Genomic DNA, 18,885 nt, shown 5'->3' with positions numbered 1-18,885 from the left:
GTGAATAACATGCATTATTTTGTTCGGAAACCTGTAAATACAGTATGAGAATTGAATGTTGTGCTATAGAAAATGTATACGAAATGAAAGCAAGTGACCATCATAGTTTTAGCAAGAAGCTCTTCATACAAAACGTACAGGTTACTTTCTTTCATTTCTTATAAATTTTTCAAAAAAAAACAGCATCCAGTTCTATATTATATCAATTTACTCTTGTAGAAACTTGATTTGTTGGGCTTTTTGTTACAACCATTTGGTGTCATTAACAGCAATATCCCCTGTACGTAAGCTCATGTTTATTATGTTTAACATTTCATCATATGATTGAGGATTTTAGCAGTTGATTAAAGGAGACGGTCCGGTAAGGGCTAATTTCGGCCTAAAATTCAAAGTACATCTGATGAAAGATTTTTGAAATTTTTTAAACACTTAATTGTCTACTTCAGTCGATTCAATTAATTTATGTTAAAGATATGAACTAGTTTTGTCATTAAAGACTCTAAAATTCAAGTTTAGATATGAAAAATCTATCAAATATGCCCTAAAACATTTGTAAAACGTAACTTTTCAGATGGTTTTTGTCGGAAGTGGCCGTATTCGTGTTCAGTCTCAACATTTAATTATGTTATGTATTATCATTAAATACAACATATATTTAAATATCAAGACTGAAAACAAGTGCGGCCGCTTCCATTTTAGACAAAAAACTTTGTAAAAACGCTATATTTTGGGGCCAGAAAGGGGTCTTACCGGGCCTACTCCTTTGTCAAATCGGTGAAAATCGTATTGTTGTTATCAATACAATTCTATTCTGTTCATTTAAAACTTGCATTTTGCTAGTATTTTGAATATAATTTTCTGACATATGAAATTACTTACCATGCTTACCCTTTGAAATGCGGAAACATGTTATTGATTTTATCGCTGATGTTTGAATTTCATCTTGATTTTCATTGTTTAAAATATTATCTCAAATATGTTAAAAGTAAATTATGATGAATGATTTAGATTGAAATAATGACATGAAGCCTTAGTATAGCATGCAAATTAGTAGTTTTTCATGATTTTGTTGCCTCTAGTAAAAATTTTTAACGATTGTGACTAACATAGATGTTATCCATTTTGACATTCTAAATGGCTATGCAACTCATCAAAGATACCAGGTATTAAATTGTGTATGTCTACAGAAGATTAATCAGTGGCGCTTATATCAGTATATCAAAATAGTCGGAAGTTAAAACCAAGCACACAGTTGAAGAGCATTGAGTTCCAAAAATTTCGATAAGGCTGTGCCAAATCTGGCGAAGAACATTTATTTATGGGGATAGAAAACCTTTTTTGTATTGAATGTTTAGATGCTGTTTTTTCAACAGACAAAATACTCTTCAACGAAACATCCACAGCACTATCATCGACCCATCAGTCGTAAAATCTCATCAAAGATACAAGTCATATAAATTTGTACGCCAGACGTGTGATTCGGTTTTCATGAAACTCGTCAGTTGCACTCTAATCAAAACACTTTGACGACCAACTGAATAACAAAATTGAAGAGCATTGAAAACTTTATTCAAAAACGTTGCGTCAAATCGAGATGAGCGGTAAACTTCGATTCAATAAGGAGCCAGTTTTCCTGCCGAAGGACGGTGGTTCTCTACGAACTCCGGCTTCCTCGGCCAATAAAAACTAACCGCCACGTAATAGCCAATAGCGCTGAAAGTGGCGTTGAACACCAATCATTTAATCAATCAATCAATTCAATAATGAGGCATATGTTTAAAATATGTATAATATGACTTAGCGCGTAACTCAAATATATAATGGCTTTGTTTTGGTATAATTTTGCAAGGTGAAAGCAAAGTCTGTTTTAAATTTAAATGTTTATATATAAGTTACCTATCATAATTGCGTCTACAATTACTTTATTGCATTCTGATGACTTTTTATTTTGAAACCATTATTTTTACTATCATTTTATTAGTTTTCTAAATATATTCGGTATTTTGAGGCGTACTCGTAATAAAGTACTAAGATTGGAATATGCATTTAACAAATGCTTTGCATGCACAAATAATGTAGACATTGTAAGTTAACTTGTCATAATCCTTATTTTGGCAAGCATTGTTTTATGAAATTTACATCATATCATATGTACTAAGTTTCAAGTTCAAGTGATAGAAACTTCATGCTAAACTACCTTATTTAAAACTTTACAATGACAGAGACGAACCCACAGGCCTAAAACATAATGACCCCGACTTTCGGAGGCGCTGCATAAAAATACTTCAGTATTATCTGATAGCATCCAATATAAAAATATAGCATGTTTTTGCTCCAATCAAAATAGCAAGTAATTAAAAGTCCAGTTCTAGTCATATATAGCTGTAAGTTTTACTGGACCTAAATGGAAATATGGGATCCTAGACGGAGTAGCATGTCTTTATTTGTAAAACAAAAGTCATTAAAGATACCAGGCTTATAATTTGATTCTCAAGACGCGCGTTTCGTTTACATAAGACACTTCAGTGGCTCTGGAACCAAAACATCTTTATATTGAGCTGAAGAGCTTTGAAAATTAAAAAAATCCGGAAAGCTGTGCCAAATACCGATAAAGTTCTTTATGCAGTAAAATTTCAAAATCTTGAAATTTCGAAATAAGGAGGCAATGTTAGATCACCGAGTTTAAATCTTATACTAGAACACACCCGCGAAATCGCGGGCATTTAGAGTGTGGTTGAAAGTATGTTAACTGTTGTAGGATGAATTTTTGTAAAAGATTTTATGACTGGAGAATTTCAGGAAAGGTATCAAAAGTATCTTAAACATGAACTGATGTCAATATAAAATTTTGAATTTTTCACCAGTTCAAAATATTGGATGTAAATCTATAGAATGTCAACTCAAAGGTCAACTATTTGTAGTAACATGAACGCACAATTTTTAGGAGGCGAGTTGCTTTGTCACCATGCTTTTTGTTTCGTTGTGCAGAAGACAGAATAATCGATATGTTAATCTTTTCAATTTCAGTCACTCGAAACGGATTCCACTAATGAAATCAGATTATTATGCGATATTTGCAAATAAGATTGTAATTATGAATAGAGCCATAATAAAATACTCCAAAACAATGCGATTTGTGCACATAACCGTCATATCTAAATGAAATCTGGAAATGGCGTCATACTTAAAAAGGTGTTGACTTTTGAGAAAGCAAATTAATTATAATATGGGGTGCTTAGTACGTCATATGAATAGAACCATGATAAAATACTCAATAAACCACAACCACTATATATCGACGACGTCACAATGCGATTTATGCACACAAACGCCATATTTTACTGAAATGGCGTCAGAGTTTTCAGTGGGAAACTTTATCATATTAGAATCAAAATTATTCCTGCATTCCATAGATTTGTTTTCATTTTCACATGGCCTGGGTCGTTATATTAGTTAATTTTATCCCTTGCTTACGCTCGGAATAAAATTCCAATATAACGACCCAGGCCATGTTTCAACAAATTTATGGCTTGCATGAATTATTTCTTAAATAAAGCATAATTATATACCGGTTCCAGGGGTCCCAACAAATTGTATTTTTATTGCTTTCAGGGACCGAAGGAATGTTAGATACCGGTTCCTGTAGCTCAGGTACCCAAAACATGTATGTAATCAAATTACGCTCGTAGAGCCATAATAAAATACTCAATAAACCACAACCACTATGAATCGACGACGTCACAATGCGATTTGTGCACAAAAACGTCATATTTTACTGAAATAGCGTCAGACTTTTCAGTGGGAAACTTTACTATATCCATAGATTTGTTTTCATGTTCACATGACCTGGGTCGTTATGTTCGTTAATTTTATCCCTTCCTTACACTCGGGATAACATTCCAATATAACGACCCAGGCCATGTGAAAATTTTCAACATATCTATGGCTTGCATGAATTATTTCTTAAATAAAACATGATTATATACCGTTCCAGGGGTCCCAAGAAATCGGATTTTTATCGCTTCCAGGGACCGAAGGCATGTTTGATACCGGTTCCTGTAGCTCAGGTACCCACAAAATGTATGTAATCAAGTTAGGAATTAAGGGTTACATTGAATATACAAACCAAATGAAACAACTGATGGTAAGGTCAATATTATCAAGATTTTTTTTTGTCTGTCAGATTGATATTTGGTATCAATTAGATTTATAAATAATGTATGATATCGGTGACATTTAAAATTTTATAGACTAAAGTGATTAGAATTGTGCATAGAACATCACAGAATTGACATTGTTGCTTAAATGCAAATGTCTTAATCAAGTAAAATGTTAATGTGAGAATTGATATATTGTCGATCATTTAAAAACGTGATGCAAATTAGATGTAATTAGTGTTATTTAGATAAAAAAAAAATTCCGGATCCAAAATGAAGTATAAAGTGAATTGCAATATTTGTGATTAATGTTAATTGTATAACTAATAAAACACTTGCGTTTATATGTAGTCAAACGACAACTGATGATGACGATCGAATATATCAAATGCCTCTTATTACGTCCTCCTTCATTGTAATTATTGTTTGTCGACATTGTCTTTGTTAGCATTGGCACATACTTTGTTTAACATGGTGGATAAGGTTATTGAACATCAGAGATGTGTTTTATTAACTAGGACGGTAAGTGTTCTTTTTAGATTTCTTTCTAGTATTCTTGGGCTAACAGTACTTAATATCATGAGTAAAATTGGGTATCGGGCAAATATGCATTCGACATTTTTATCCAAAATATAGTACGAGGAAACAGTGTATATTCCTTTTGATATTAAGATCAATGTGTGATGGGGTATCATAATGTATCTACGTTATAATATTAATAATTTGCCTCACAAATTGGGGGGAAAACCTAATCTTATGCGTCTAAAGCGCTTTTCTGACACTGAGGTTTTTATCGACCCAGGCAAAGACTGCCTTATTCATATTTGGCACAACAATTTAAAACTTTTAATGAATAAAACATTTCAATTATAGAACGCGTGATATTTAAAGTTAGACAAAATTATATGTAGAAGTCATAGTTTTGTCCACATAATCTGATCTTTTTTTTAATTACAAAAAGCAATTCACTACTTTTGTTTGATTTCGGAACAATGCAGGTGAAGTGAATGAATCAAATTAATAAATACATTTTATTCAAGTGCAGCGAACAAACTTCTATTGGATACTTTATCAATATAAATTAGGAATTATCAACAATTAATTAATTATTCATTACATAAAGTTGTACTGTATTAGATAAATTACAATGAATTATGTTTGATTTGTTGTAGTAACAATAAAAGGTATAAATTTGTTTTGCAAAAGATGAACATATCGGCAAATAATGTCTATTTAGAGAACTCTAGACTAAACTATATAAAAATCCAAAATATTGATACAAAGGTTTACTAAATAAACTTTTGCTGAAGTTCCTCACTTCAAAACTCATGAAATTAATGTCGGTTTTTCCAAGTGAGTTCTGAGCATTTCTCTCTTTCTCTCTCAATAAAAAAAAATCAATAAATAAATGAAGAAAAAAACTAATTCGTATATTGTATATATACAAATTAATCACAATAAAGGCAACAGTAGTATACCGCTGTTCGAAATTTATAAATCGATGGAGAAAAAAACAAATCCGGATTACAAACTAAAACCGAGGGAAACACATGAAATATAAGAGGAGAACTACGACACAACAGAAACACAACATTAAAATGTAACACACACAGAAACGAACTATAACATAACAATGGCCATTTTCCTGACTTGGTACAGGACATTTTAAGAAAAAAATGGTGGGTTAAACCTGGTTTTGTGGCTAGCCAAACCTCCCGCTTTTATGGCAATGTTAAATATAACATTAAAATGACAACATTACATGACAGGACTACAATACAAATAAATGGGAGAACATATAGGACAGAGAAACATACGAATAATAGCTAACAAAATTTACCAGGTTTAAAATTTAATACGCAAGACGCGCGTTTCGTCCACACAAGACTAACAATGTGCGCATGTTTTAAGAATGAAATACTTGACTATAAAATTCAATCCTTCTTCAAAATTCTTAAACAAAAATTATTTATAAAAGTAGGTCGATTGGTTATCAAGCGGTATTCATAAATTACAAAAACAAGATAGTCAGAGTAAGCAATAAACAACATTAAAAAGACAGAAAATATCAATAAAACAGCTGATTAAGGTTCAACTTTATACAACATAGCTGACCATTTACTTCATGAATAATTATGATTCTTAAATCAGGTTGTGAATCTTCCAATTCATACAACGTTATGATTCCTTATTCACGTGTCAATCTACTTTAAATCCTTTTTAGCTGTCAATGCGCCTTATCATTTGACTTAGGTTTCAGCCTTGAGCATCTTGAAGAGATTATATTTCTTTAAATGTGAATATGGGATGTTAAAATAATTACCGTTTGATGTGATTGAAAAAGGAAACAAAGATCATCATGCATAATATTAACTATTCTAGCACCAATTCCTATTTGACAACAATAACAGCACGGGAATAATAATCTAGACTCAATTCATTGTGCACAACTTAGTATTTACATAGATATAAGAAGATGTTATATGAGTGCCAATGAGACAACTCTCCATCCAAGTCACAATTTGTAAAAGTAAACCATTATAGGTCAAAGTAAGGCCTTCAATACGGAGCCTTGGCTCACACCGAACAGTAAGCTAAAAAGGGCCCAAAAAATGACTAGTGCAAAACCATTCAAACAGGAAAACCAACGGTCAAATCTATATAAAAAACGAGAAACGAGAAACACTTATGAACCACATCAACAAACGACAACCACTGAACATCAGGTTCCTGACTGTACATGTTCCATACAATTGCTGATCTTTTATTGGCTGTAAGACGAATTATTGATTCCGTCATATGCTTTCACTTCGTATGAAGTTATATTGGATAAAAGCAACCCAAGACTATAGAATTATAATATACCTTATTATGAAACACTAATCTTTCGCATTATTCGTGTACTTTGTTCAAACAAAACGCTTTCAAAAAATTGCAAATTTTATTGATTTGAAAATAGTAATTGACAATAGTTCTTGTAAATATTGATAATTGATATAAATAGATATAACAATAATTGTCATACTATAAAATTATTGAAACTTAATAAATACTTTTAAACGGGCTATCTACTTACATTTTAAACACCTTCCTACGCTAGTTTCAGCTGTATGGCGTGTTATAATTGACTTCACGTGTAATGATACTGCGTTTATCTCACTAGACAATAGGTGTCGAAGTTTTGTGTTTAAAATTTAACTTACAGATTCAAAATGTGAATAACATATATATTTTGTTCGAAAATCTGTACATATGTGAATTGAATGCTGTGCTATAGGAAATGTATACAAAATGAAAGCAAATGACCATCATATTTTTAGCAAGAACCGCTTCTGTCCGTCAGAAAAAATGTAGAAGTCACTTGCTTGCACTTCATATAAATTTGCGAAAAAAGGCATACAATTCTATATATCAATTTACTTTTGTAGAGACTTGATTTTCTTGCCTTTTTTCACAACCTTAAAATCATTTGGTGTCCTTAGTAGTATAAATATCCTGTACGGAGACTCATGTTTATTATCATTAATATTATATCATATAATTGCGGATTTCAGTTGTTAATTTAATCTGTCAAATCAGTTAAAATCGATAATTGTCATCAACAGATTGTTTTCGAACTTCGTTTCAAACCTAATGTTCCGGATTGAGCGTAAACATACAACACAAGCCGAAGAATATTCAATTTTTTTTTGAGAGACAGCTGCTTGTAATGTTTTAAATTTGGCTCATAATTATTGTTTGAGAACATTATATCTTCCTTGTTTTACCATATGTGAGTTTGAATGTTGGGATACCTGGTAATGCCGAATGACCACCCATAATTTAATTGAACTGATTTACTTTATACCAATGTTATAAATTTAAAGAGGAGAAAGCCGTCGAGGTTGTTTTATTTTATTCTGGTGTCAAATTATAGTACTACAATCGATCGACCTCAATCAAACGGTCAATTTTATTAACTTACTGCATTCTTTTAAATTTGAACTGACTCACAATTTAAAATCTAATTATTTTTCAATTGCATTTTGATTGTATTTTGAATTAAAATGTGAAAAATGTTATGGCTTTTATCGCTGACGTTGGAGTGTATCTTGATTTTCATTGTTTTGAATATTATCTCAAATATGTTAAAAGTAAAATATAATGAATAAGTTTGATTGAAATAATGACATGAAGCCTTTGTAAAGCATGCAAACTTTTTTGTCAATGTTATTTTGTTACTTTTAGTACAATTTTAACGAATGTGCTCAACATCAGTGTTATCATTAATGACATTCTAAATGGTATAAAACTCATCAAAGATATAAGACATTACATTTAGTACGCTAAACCTTCTTGTTGTATACAGAATATTAATCAGTGGCACTCATATCTACACAGACGAAAGTATAAACCAATCACAAATTTGAAGAGCATTGAGTACCAAAAATTCAAAAAAGCTTAACATTTATTTATGGGATAGAAAAACATTTAATGTTTACATGTTTTTTTTAACAGACATATACTCTGGAACGACACGTCCAATAGCACTATCATCGATCCATCAGTCGTAAAAAGTCATTAAAGATACCCGTCATATAAATCGTGATGAGCGGTAAACGTCCGATTCAATAAGGGACCTCACTCTGCTGTATCACCAGCCAGTCAACACTGAGGTTGTGAGTTTGAACCCTGCACGTGGCAAGTGTGCTCGGCTCCAACCTTGATTGACTAGGATTGTCATTTATCCTGTCTATTGTCGGTGATCTTTTCCGGGCACTCCGGCTTCCACCGCCAATAAAAATTTACCGTCACGAAATAGCCAATAATGCAGAAAATAGCGTTTAACACCAATCAATCATTCGATTCAATAATGAGACTGGTGTTTAATTTTTAGAATATAACAAAGTCTGGAATTCAAATATGAAAATGTTTTAGATTTTGTATTATTTCGCAATGTATATTTAATAGTATGTATATATGTATATCATGTTTTATGTAAAATGTAAAATAACAAAAATACTGAACTCGAAAGAAAATTCAATTCGGAAAGTCCCTTATCAAATGGCAAAATCAAAAGCTCAAATACATCAAACGAATGGAAAACAACTGTCACATTCCTGACTTGTTACAGGCATTTCCTTATGTAGAAAATTATTTAAGGGTAACCTATCATAATTGTGTCTACTATTAGTTTGTTAATTTTTGTTATAAATTTGTTATTTTGAAACCATTATCTTTACTTTTATTTTACATGTTTTATTACTTTCCTAAATGTATTATGTATTCAAGGCATACTAAAAACAAAGTACGAAGCATGGAATGTGCATTTAATAAATGTTTTGCATGCGCACATAATATAGACCTGACCTTGTAAAGTTTAATTTGTTATAACTCTTATTTTGAAAAAAAAATGTTTTATAAAGTTCATAACATAGTGAACATATGTACTAAGTTTCAAGTTTATGTGATCAAAACTACATGATACTGTAAACCTGGAAATTTTTTCGCGATTTACAAACTGAATCCTAATTGGCGACGTTTTGAATTCGCCGTTTTGTAGGAGTCCTTTGCAAATTTTAGTAAAAAAACTAAAACGGTACAGTTGTACATGTATCGTAGAGCAAATATTAAAAATCGACCAAAACCCTTTTTTTAAATAAAGTGATCAGTTTTCGTCGGTTCATGTATGTGCATGTAGATTTCAAGTTATTTGACTTACATTTAGTATAAATAAACCAATACATTTATGTTTGCTGGAAAAACACATACACGATTAACATAAAATAATAGCTTAACTATATGGAAATAAAAAACTACGAGGATAACGACTTATTTATCAATCTTTTGACTATATTAATCAGTGTAGCAGATGCAATGTCACAGTGTTAATAATATTGAAAGTGATTGAAGTTGTCAATTATCTAACTGCCGCGAGTGTTGTTTATATAACAATATCAATAATTCCCGCTTGCTTAAAATAAGTTTCATTTTAATTTGACTGTCTTAAGTCAAACGTGTTTATTTCTAACACTGCCTTTAATTTAAAAATACAGTTTTAATTTTTTGATAAAGAACTGTCTTCTAAAAAACAGGTGATGAATTGACCCTGTATATAACCCCATTGGTATACGTTCGTGGATGGTTTTCATTCTTTAAATTAGTTTTCGATGAGATATTCGCGGAAGTTTTATTTCCGTGTTTCCAATCTTACCGCAAATATAGCGAATATAAAATTGCCGCTGAAAGGTGTAGGGGCATTAAGGCCCGGCATAAGGGCCAAGAAATATAAATGAAAAACATAAAGATTTTTATCTGATGACGTTATTATTACGTCATAGTATGACCGTTTTTACTAAACGATGAAAAATACAGAATTTTATGCAGTTTTTCATCGTTATTTCGAAATTCCATTGTGGAAACATCATGCGCAGCCAAGAAACAACAAAATAATTTAAAATAAGCTTTATTATTACTATTGAAATAATCTCACCAAATATAAAGTTGTTTCTTAGGTGCGCACATACTTTTCCAATCTAAATTATACTTAAAAGTTAATGAAAAACAAGGAAAATCAAGAAATTTTACAAAATATGCAAATACTGTTATGGTTTGTTGCCATGGTAACTCGTTCAATGTAAAAATTAGTTTTTATTTTCTGAATACCTTGTACCGTAGTCTAGTTTGGAAAAATTTGAGAATAGGTTCGATACCTTTTAAATTTGCAGTGATATTTGGGCCATATAAGGGCCTTGTTGCCCCTACTCTTTTCCCTGTTTACAGTAAACTACCTTAAGCATAACTTTATCTGATAGCATCCAATATCAAAGTAGTGTTTGTCTCTTCCTTAATTAAAACAACACAAGTTCAGTTTTAGTCATATTCATCTGTAAGTGTTACTACCACTAACATAATAAAGTCTGCATTATCGACAATTTGTATATTTTCCCTTTGATCTTACTGCCTCATTGTTTCTTTGTCATGGACAGGATCTGATATTCGAAAATATTAGGCGATGACGTCACGTGACACTGTCAAACATCGCGCGTGCATGAAATACTGCGTCAATTTATCAATGAAATGCATGCGACTTCATTCATACAACTGAACAACTATCACAAAGTTTTCTACGCGTAAGCACAGTTTACTGTAAATTTTATTTTAATTCATATTATCAAACAGAGAACATATTGTTAAGACAGAATTGCTGATAAAAAGAATAATGCCATTTTTTGGGTTTTTTTTTCAATTTTTTATACTGACTTCATCATCTCGCCCTTGCGGGTTTTCTTGATATCAATGCTGATAAAGTTAGTATCAAAAACAAAAAAGCAATATTGTATATGTAATTGTTACTACCAAAGCATTATAAAACCTGTAGTATTAGGTGAACAATAATGGGAAGATGGGATCCTAGACAGAGTCCATAAAAAACTCTTCAGTGGCACTAGAATTAAATGCCATCTAAGTTGAAGAGCATTGAATTTTTTTTTTTTAATCCAAAAAATTATGCCAAATTGGGATAAAGCTATTAATGCTAAGAGTTTCAAAAAGCGTACAATTTCGAAAGTTGGAGGCAATAGTAGTTTAGAGAGTAAAATTTCATAAACCCACATTGAATATATAAACCAAGTGAAACAACTGATGGTTAAGTCAGACTAAATGTGATTCCGATCTGGTACATAAACTGTCGTCTCTTTGAATTTGAAATCTAAGGAAAGAGTGAAGAACGCTATCTTTTCATATTCACTTTCAGCGTTTGGAGTTTTGATTGGTGGTCTTCGTGTTGCTCAATCTTTAGGTTTCTATGTCGCGTTTTATTAATTATTAGTATTATTAATATTACTTTTACTGTTTGGTCTGTTTTCTGTGATATACATTTGACGTGGCTCGGTACTTATACATCCCATCAATGTGTTGGTATTATCTTTCATTTTTGCTGGTGTGTTTTGTACGTGTGACTTTATGTGTTTCTATGGAACATATGACGTTGCTCTGTACTTTAAAAGATCCCACCATTTTGTTAATGTTCTATTATAATATCATTATGTTATTGTTCTATTATAATACCATTATGTTATTGTTCTATTATAATTTTGAAAATACTTTGAACGACAAAATTATTTTACTCGCGTAGTAGCATTAACCATATGTGAATTCTTAAAAATTCTAAAGAACTTCTGGATAATTTTAAATCTCGGTCTTTTTCTGATATTAGTTCTAACAAAAACTTTTGATTTTTCAACCCTGTATACCACCATTCCCCATGTGAAATTATAATTTTTAAAATACTTTGAACGACAAAATTATTTTATATTTCTTCCTGTGTGACGTTTACATTTTCTGGCGTAAAACACGCGACTCTACATTAAGAGTAGATGTGAATGCAGTCACATGACTTTAAATATTTAAATCCTTTATGGGTAGATTTATAATACATATATAAGTAAGCAATGAATGTGGTTGTTAAATTTGATAGATGCTTTTTGTGCTTCTCTGTTAAATGTTTGTTTGTTTTGAGATTGTGACACAGTGATGACTGTTGTACCCATATTTTGACAATGTTACCTATTATGTCTGTTTTGTTCACGCATCGTTGTAAATATAATGGAATTTGATGCGACTGTCATACAAGTGAGAGGTTTAGCGCTATCAAACCAAGTTCAATCCACCATTTTCTACATTTGAAAATGCCTGTACCAAGTCAGAAATATGACAGTTGTTGTCCATTCGTTTGATGCGTTTTATAATTTGATTTTGCCATTTGATTAGGGACTTTCCGTTTTGAATTATCCTCGGAGTTCAGTATGTTTGTGATTTTACTTTTTATGTACTGTTGTTTGTCTTTGCGTCGTTTTCGTTTCTTTCCATGGCATTGTCAGTTTCAGAGTTTGAATATCCCTTTGGTATATTTTGTCTCTCTTTAACTAACATTGTTTGACAAGGGGCTATTTAGAACACGACATATTGTAAATATAGGTTTCAAGTGTTGAGGAATGCATATTGCCCTTTTTGTGCATTTGATTTTTAACCGGATTTTCGAAGGAAAAATCGGTTATTGATTTGGGGATGTACGGCAGGCGGGCGGGTGGCTGCCAAACAGTGTCGGTTCATTAACATGAAACCGCTTTGACGAAATCTTTTCAAATTTAGATATGTTGTTTCCTGTGACTAAATGAAGGTCAAGTTCAATTTTCAAGATTTTAGCTTTTCTCGTTGTTGAGTTGTAGTCCTTTCAGTAGCGAAAAGTGATATTTATTATATGATTTATTTTTATTTTGAGTTATTTCCCTTTGAAAAGAAATGGTGTAATTAATAAGTATATGGATATCAATGATTGTATCTGTTGATTTTAGTCAGGAGTTGTCAAAAATTTCTTTTTATAACTATTTTTTTTAAAGTCATGTGTGTTTTGAAGGTAGATGTTACAGTTGTTGTGTGGTATTTTATTTTTGTTGGGTGTGTTAATGTTTAATTTTTACTTGATCTTGTTTGGGGGTCCAGATTTCAGATATTATTTTCATTCGATAATAATCTATTTGTATTAAAAGATATATTTCATTACATTAAATTGTGTAGATAAAGTTGCAGATATTAGTTTGTGACATATGAAAGAAAAAATGTTGGGAACTATTAATTATATATATAAAGTTTGATTACACTAAGTGTTTTTAAGATAACAAAGCATGTGGTGTTTATCAATCAACAATTATATTTGGAGTGACAGATTTATTTGAAAATTTTATGTTTCCTAAGTGTTGTTGATGATAAGCTCTGTAGGACCGTATAAATATAGTTTGAAATTTACTGTTCATTATTAGACATTTTTAAGATAATTACAGATAAGTTTTATAGATTTTTAAAAGACATTGTATTAATGATAAATGATATTTTGGAATTTTTTTTTTTCTTTTCTTTGGTAAATTGTTTGAACAATTTTATGGTAGGTTTGTTTGTTATTCTGTATAAACTAATTTTCTGAATGTTATATATATTTTTTTACTTGATCCTGTTTGGGGGTCCAGATTTGCGAATATCATTTTCATGCATGCAAATCCGGTTTGCTGTCACTCTGACAGCTTCTTGTTGTCTTTGGGTTTTGTTCAATTGACGTACATCCCAATTTCTTTTATGTGGCATTACACAGATTCGTGAACATGATTAAATCAGAGAGAGAGAGAGAGAGAGAGAGAGAGAGAGAGAGAGAGAGAGAAAATTGAAGCATTTTTCACTACAACAAAACATTTATTTTTTAATCTTGTAAAAGAGAGGCGAAGGATACAAAAGGGACATTCAAACTCATAAGTCGAAAATAAACTGACAATACCATGGCTAAAATAGAAAGGAAACAAAGAGACAAACAACAGTTCGCAGAACACAACATAGAAAACCAAACCCCACCAAAAAACGGGGGGTGATCTCAGGTGCTCCAGAAGGGTAAGTAGAACCAAAAGAGGATGGGATTGTAGTTACGACAACTAGAACATATCCGTTGTCATCTGTGAAACGGATATTCCATAACGGTCAACCAACTCTTGATGGCTTCCGTAAAATTTACGATGGGATCTCTTGGTTTAATAGCTCCCTTGTGAGCAGCAACCCTCTATCAAGGAAACCATCAAAGGAAATACAAGTCCTAGAATATTGTTTCCAACTGGGAGATATATACTCCTTATGCAGGAGCTGCTGGAATGTTGCTACATAGAAAGGGAAATCAAGACATCTGCGATATTTTGAAATGTTATTATTTAAAGTAATTATAGTTGTGTATTGAGCATTACAAAATCGAAAATTATTGCTGATATACACAACACTAGATTAAATAAATCTCCGTAAAATGTGAAAATTGATATTTTGTCGATCATTTAAAAAAGTGATGCAAATAAGATGTAATTACTAGAAGTGTCATTTAGATAATAGAAAAAAATTTCCGTATCCACTTCGAAGTATAAAGTATAATGCATTGTATTAATATGTCAATTGCATTAATAATACAACACCACTTGCATTTGTATGTAATAAAACAACGATTGATGATGACGATCGAATATATCAAATACTTCTTATTACGCCATCCTTCATTCTAATTATTCTTTGTCGACATTGTTTTTTGTTTGCATTGGAACATACTTTTTGAAACATGTTGGATAAGGTTATTCAACAACAGAGATGTGTGTTATACATTTGTACGGTAAGTGTTCTTTTTAGATTTCTTTTTCTAGTATTCTTGGGCTAACAGTTCTTAATATCGTCAGGGAAAAGTAAATTTCGGGCAAATATGCATTCGACATTTTTCCCCAAGACATAATGCGGGGTAACAATGAATATTCCTTTTGATGTTAAGATTATATTTGTGATGGGGTATCATAATGTATCTACTTTGATATATTGATAATTTGTCACTAAATGGGGAAAGCGCTTTACTGACACTGAGGTTTTCTTCACCCAGACAAAGACTGCCTTCTTCATATTTGGCACAACTTATTAAAATTTCGAGTTTTTAATGCTCTTTAACTTAGTATTTATTTGGCCCTCAACTGTTTTGAATCAAGCGCCATGTGCACATGTTGTATGAATGATATTTTAGCATTTGAAATTTAATCAGGCTTCAAACTTCTTACACAAAAATAATAATGAAAATAGATCGAACGGTTATCAAGTGGTATTTCATAAATTATAAATTACAAAATCTTTTAGCAAGACCAGGATAAACAAGAATGAACAAGAAAAGTCAGATTAAGCAATAAAAAACATCGAAATGACAGCGATTATCAATAAAACAATTAATTAAGGTTCAACTTTATACAAAATTAATAACTGATCATTTACTTCATGAATAATTATGATTCTTAAATCAGGTTGTGAATCATCTACTTCAAACAAAGTTATGATTTCTTATTCGCGTGTCCGGCTACTTTAATTCCTTTTCAACTGTCAGAGCTCTTTAGTATTTGACTTATGTTTCAGCTTTGATAATCTTTAAGAGATTATATTTCTTTAAATGTGAATATTGGGCGTTAAAATAATTACCATTTCATGTGATTGACCGAGAAAATAAAGATCACGTTTGTGAAGAGGTAATCATTTTTGACAAATCGATGATGAGAAGATGACATATTATCAGTTCAGTATGCATAATTTCACGATTCTAGCACCGATTTATATTTGACAACAATTACAACAACAAAATCATGATAATAATAATCTATACGCCACTGCTTAGTATTTACAGTATATGTTCCAATCATACAAATGCTGATTTTTTATTAGTTGAAAGACGAATTATTTGATTCCGTCATATGTTTTTACTTCGTATGAAGGCAAACCATATAGGTTCCGCCTACCTTATTATGAAACACTAATTTTTCTCATTATTTGTGTACTTTGTGCAAATGATCATGCTTTTGAAAAAATCGCATATTTTATTGATTTGAAAAAAGGTAGTTGACAATATATCTTGTAAATATGGATAATTGATATAAATATATCAATATAACAATAGTTATCATCCTATGATATAGATGTTCGATGATGATTGAAATTTGACCAATATTTTACCCTACTTGAATAAAAAACCTTCATATGTCAATTCCAGCTTATAGAAATGTTATAATTGAGTTCATATATCAAGATACTGCTTTCATATCATTAGAACATTTGTGCCGAATTTTTGTGTTTAAATTTTTAATTTCAGATAACATACATACATTTTTTTTCGAAAATCTTTAAATTAGAATAGAAATCTGTGCTATGGAAAGTTTCTACGAAATGAAAGCCAGTAACCATTCCATTTTACCTAGAAGCGTTCAGCGTTTTGTTTTTTGCAAAATGTGGTGGTCATTTGCCTGCATATTGTATAAATTTTCGAAAAACAGCATTCATTTTATGTTATATCAAGCTTCTCTTGCAGAAACTTGATGTTTTTTATTTTTGTTTAATAGAGCATTATTTAATTGTTTTAACCATTGAGTGCAATTAGCAGCAATATCCCATGCATGGAACCTCACGTTAATATGTTTAGAACTTCATCATAAATTTGCGGAATTCAGCAGTTGATTTGATCTGTCAAATCAGTGAAATTCGTATTGTTGTCATCAACAGATTGATTTCAAATTTGGTTTTAACTTAATATTCCGGGTTTGTTGTAAACTTTGAACACACGTCGAATATTACATTATTATATTAGAATATTAGATTACCCTTCCGGAGCACCTGAGATCACCCCCAGTTTTTGGTGGGGTTCGTGTTGCTTAGTCTTTAGTTTTCTATGTTGTGTCATTGGTACTATTATTTGTCTGTTTGTCTTTTTATTTTTGGCCATGGCGTTGTCTGTTTCTTTTCGATCTATGAGTTTGACTGTCCCTCTGGTATCTTTCGTCCCTCTTTAACAGTATCGCGAATGAGATATATATAGCTGCTTGTAATGTTTTAAATTATTCTCATTATATTGAGAACGACTTTGATCTATCGTATGTGGGTTTGAATATTGGGACTCTTGGTAATGCTAAACAACGACCCAAAAATTATACGGATTTTCATTATAATTTAAAAAACGAGAAGTCCATCGATTTTATCTTACTCTATTATAGGGTCAAATTATCGACCTTTATTCTCTCGTCCTCCTTTAAACAATCCATTTTGATAAACAAATCATTCTTTTAAATTTGAAAGTCTATTCATTTAAGAATTGCATTTTGATTGTATTTCAAATTTACTTTGCTAACATTTGAACTAATTAATACAGTAACTTTAAAATATGAATAATGTTATGGATTTAATCGCTGACGTTGGATTCATTATGATTTTCATTGTTTAAAATGTTATAGCAAATATGTTAACAGAAAAATGTAATGTTTAAATCAGACACGAAGCCTTAGTTTAGCATGAAATGAGTAGTTTTTGTTGCCTCTAGTAAACTTTGAAAGAATGTGTCCAAAGTCAATGTTATCTATCATTAATGACATTCTAAATGGCTATAAAACTCATCAAACATACCAGACCTTACATTTAGACGCAAAACCTTCTTCTACAGAATATAAGTCAGTGGCACTCATATCAAAACAGTCGAAAGTTGAAACCAATCACAAAGTTAAAGAGCATTTAGTACCAAACAATTCAAAAAGCTGTGCCAAATTTGGCTAAGAAAATTTATTTATGGGGACAGAAACGCCTTTAATGTTTCAATTGGCAGACGTGTGTTTCGTTTTCATAAGAGTCATCAGTTGCACTCTAATTAAAACACTTTGACGACCAAATGAATAACAAAATTGAAGAGAAGTGAAAACTTAATTCCAAATCCTTGTGCCAAATCGGGATGAGCGGTAAACTCCGATTCAATAAGGGGCCTCGGTGGTCGAGTGGTCTAGGAAGTCCAACTACTGTATCACTAGCCTGTCAACACTGAGGAGTACGAAACCCGCACTTTGCAAATGTTCAAACTTAATTAACTAAGATTGTCAATTTTCCTGTCGAAGGTTGATGGTTACTTCCGGGCACTCCGTCCTCCTCCGCTAATAAAAATGTACCGCCACTAAAAAGCCAATAGCGCTTAAAGTGGCGTTAAACACCAATCAATTGTTCGATTCATTAATGAGGCAGTTGTATAAAACATTTAAAACATAACAAAGCGCGAAACTCATATACAGTATTGTTTTGTTCAAGTATAATTTAGCAATGTGAAAGCAAAGTCTATTTTAAATGAATTTATATTTATATATATATATATATATATATATCATGTTTTATATAA

At 31.2% G+C, this 18,885-nt stretch overlaps 1 protein-coding gene across 2 annotated transcripts in view; it reads left to right on the top strand.

Annotated features, from left to right (window-relative positions):
• LOC127732213 (cholecystokinin receptor type A-like) overlaps positions 1–18,885 on the top strand; it is a 93,781-nt gene that overhangs the window by 12,298 nt on the left and 62,598 nt on the right. The window contains exon 1 of one of the 2 annotated variants that reach the window (XM_052241301.1): positions 4,604–4,679. The exons of the other annotated variant lie outside the window; for it this stretch is intronic. The gene's annotated coding sequence lies outside the window, so the exon portion shown is untranslated. Of the gene's footprint in view, positions 1–4,603; positions 4,680–18,885 lie in introns of those variants that run through there. 2 annotated transcript variants of the gene reach the window in all.

This window comes from Mytilus californianus, unplaced genomic scaffold, assembly GCF_021869535.1.
Source record: "Mytilus californianus isolate M0D057914Y unplaced genomic scaffold, xbMytCali1.0.p SCAF_22, whole genome shotgun sequence".
NCBI classification, from domain to species: domain Eukaryota; kingdom Metazoa; phylum Mollusca; class Bivalvia; order Mytilida; family Mytilidae; genus Mytilus; species Mytilus californianus.
Note: the sequence above shows the minus strand (reverse complement) of the source record. Positions and strands in the feature narration are given on the sequence as shown.